We start from the raw sequence: 3449 nt of genomic DNA, 5'->3' as shown, positions 1-3449 counted from the left end.
ATTCACTACCAAAATTTACCTCCCTAATACAAACAGCAATGGCAGCATTTGCCTGGAATCCTGAGGTCACAGTGGTCCCCAGCATTGACTGTGCCCAAGCATANAGACACTGAGCATGCTTGTCTCACATACCTCCTTGGTGACTAGTGGACATGGAAGCTCAGGAAGAACAGCTTCCCAAGGTCATGTAGCCCTGCCCAGTCCTGTGACTCCCTTCTTCTCCACACTGTAAGGAGAAGACATGGTAAAGCATAGAATCTATGCCCTAGTAACCCTCAGTAGTCAGTTGCTCTGTGAAGCTCCAAACTGTCAAATGGGTACAGAAGGCACTGCCAACTTTACTTGCGTTTTCTCCTAAAATATAGAAGGCAGATATTAAACTTTTATCATCCCTCATTTATCCATCCTAAGGGGACCAGCACAGACTGTGAGTCATCTCTGAAAGGTCAGATACACGGCCTGATCTCCAGAGTCTGTAAAGAAATTTTCCTTTTCCTAAACAAGGGATAATGAGCAAATCAGTGGATGAGACTAAGAATTCAGTTCAGCTGGCCAATGTGGCACACACCTATAATCACAGCACTCAGGAGACTGAGGCAGGAATATCGGGGCCAGTCTAGGAGAGACTCTTTCTTCTTTCTTTATTTTTCTTTTTTCTTTTTTTTTTTTTTTTTCTCGAGACAGGGTTTCTCTGTGTAGCCCTGGCTGTCCTGGAACTCACTTTGTAGACCAGGCTGGCCTCGAACTCAGCAATCCGCCTGCCTCTCTGCCTCCCAAGTGCTGGGATTAAAGGTGTGTGCCACCACTGCCTGGCTAGGAGAGACTCTCGACTCAAAAAAAAAAGTCCAATCTAAACATGCTATACAACTATAGGTACGCTGGAACTAAGATTGAGTATGGGTATGGGTGGGTGGGACAACAAGCCACCCATTTCCAGGTAGTGGAGCTTAAGGTTTTGTGCATTGGGAGAGGTCTCCAGCTGTGGGACAATGTGCAGGGCAGACTTTGGATTGCTAGAAAAAACCCACAGAGGTGGATATGGTAAATCCAGAAGGACAGAACCACTGTACTGTACAGGATCACAGTATACTCTACCAGGGTGACACATCTAGGAAACTGGTCAATATCTGCCAAACTGGCTCTTTTCTGGATTATACCTTAGGTAGGCAGCCATATCTTTCCCACTGCCTAGGTAAGGCAGTGGCAGCCATCAGAGTCTGCCAGCCTCCAGGACATGTGGCATCTTAGGCAGGGAGTCAGAAAGACAGAAGAAAGGGGGATAGCAGCAAGGGCACTTGAGGAAGATCAGGCAATCCTGAGTGCTGTGGAGAGATGTCCACAGCCCTGGAGTGTCAGGTTTCAGGACATCAGGAGACTTGAGTGCCTCTGTTAATGGAATCTGCCCTTCCCATGGGTAGCTTTACCTGTAGGGAATGGTAGTCAGGACATTGGGCTCACTGAAGCCAGTTTGTTTTGAATCAGGGTGGATTCAGGGAAAAGCACAATACAGTTCTCAACATTTCATCTGTTGCTCAGCAAGCACTGGTAAATCACTTCCTTTTTCCAAGTCCTCTGACATTGACCCCAACACAGGAGAGCACAGGAGCAGGGGCGGGTGGGTTTATTGGCCATGCAGTCCCAGTTCAGAGTCTCTAATGTCAGCATTCTGAATTTCTGTTTTCTTGCCAGTAAACAAAGACTTGCCACTAAAGGTGTATGAAATGGCACTAAGCATACACCACTTCTCAGGGAGGGCCTGAGGTTAAATACCTTTTGCAGGGAGGAGTGTCTGCAGAGGAGTGTTTATTGGCTAAGTCCTCCAGGCCTTAAGTACCTCATTAAAATGGAGATTTGTCTTGAGCCTACATGACCACAGGTCAGTCCTCTACCTGTGGAGGGGCTTGGGGAATTGCCCTTATGTGACTGATGGCCACAAATCTATGGAGGGCTACAGCTAGTGACAGGAGCCTACTAGTACCCAGGAACAGGCGAAATGCCTACTGTTCCTTCAAAGTCTCAGAGGTTTTGAACCTTAGCTCCACTGGGAACAAGGCTACATTTCACGGTCACACAAGTACCCTCAATGCTTTCCTCATAGCCCATTCACACCTTGGCCAGTTACTTTCCCCAATGCCATCTGCACATTAAGCTAAAAACATATATGACGCTGATGGGCTTTAGTTCTTGACCATACATTCCAAAGAATCTCTGCTAAATGGAACCTGCATTTTTCCTCACTATTTGTACCTCTAATCTGATATCTGGAATGCTCTGAAACATTTTGATCAATAGGATAATGTATTACCCCTGAGAAAAGCGCATCAGATCCTATGCCCTTGAAGTGCAGCAGCTCCTGGACATCCAAAGAGAAAAAGAAAAAACAGAACCACAATCAAGGGAATGGAGGACTATATGGAACTCTGGTTCACAAGCTTCAAGACAGTCTCACCTAGTTCCCCAGTGTCCTACAGCCTCCCCCTCACCCAGAAAAGCATTTCTGTAGTTCCTGAAATTCAGCTGAGATTTGCATATATAGAGATGGAGGTTGGGATCCTGCTGAGAGTTAAAACTGTCCTTGCCATAAAAGCAAGACTTGATGGGGTGTGGTTACTTGGAGAAGGCACCTGTGTGAAGTATGCAAAGCTGGCCTAGGTGCTTAATCAAGGGAAAATAGGTACGAACAGGATGGTCTCCACCACGTCTGCCAAAGTGGACTCTTCCCCACATTATTTGAGAATGTGTCTGTAATAAAGGCCTATGCTAGTTCAAAAATACTTTTGAGAAATATCAAATTAATAATTTAATGATGCAGCCAGATGTGATGATATACAGCTTTAATTCCAGCACTTTGGAGGTAGAGGCAGAGAGGAAGAAAGATCTCTGTAAATTGGAGGCCAGCCTGGTCTACAGTGACCTCAAGGACAAATAGACAGAAATCCATAGAGAAACTGTCTCAAAAAAAAAAAAACAAAAACAAAAAACAAACAAACAAAAAAAAAAGCTTATTGATGCACCTGAAGCATGTAAGCGTTAATAATTTGGGAATTGTTGTGGTTGTTTGTTTGTTTGTTTTGTCTTTTCAAGACAGGGTTTCTATGTAGCCCTGGCTGTCCTGGAATTCACTTGGTAGACCAGGCTTCAGAGGTCCACCTACCTCTGCCTTTGGAGTGACAGGATTAAAGGTGTAAGCCACTTCTGCCCAGCTCTAGTTTTGTAATTTTTCTCTTTCCTTCATGTATATCATCATTTTGATTGTATACTTCCTACTGCCTTCTCTAATTCCCTTCTCAACCTCATTGACTCCTGTTACCAGTTGTTTTTTACTTCTGAAAGTCTCACTCCAGCACTGGCTGGTCTTCAACTTGCTATATAGAGCAGTCTGACTTTGAACTTAGAGAGCTCTCTGCCCCTGCCCCTGCCCCTGCCCCTGCCCCTGCCCCTGCCCCTGC

The sequence above is a fragment of the Mus caroli genome, chromosome 7 (assembly GCF_900094665.2).
Source record: "Mus caroli chromosome 7, CAROLI_EIJ_v1.1, whole genome shotgun sequence".
Lineage (NCBI taxonomy): Eukaryota > Metazoa > Chordata > Mammalia > Rodentia > Muridae > Mus > Mus caroli.
The sequence above is the reverse complement of the archived record's forward strand: the minus strand, read 5'-3'. Positions refer to the sequence as shown.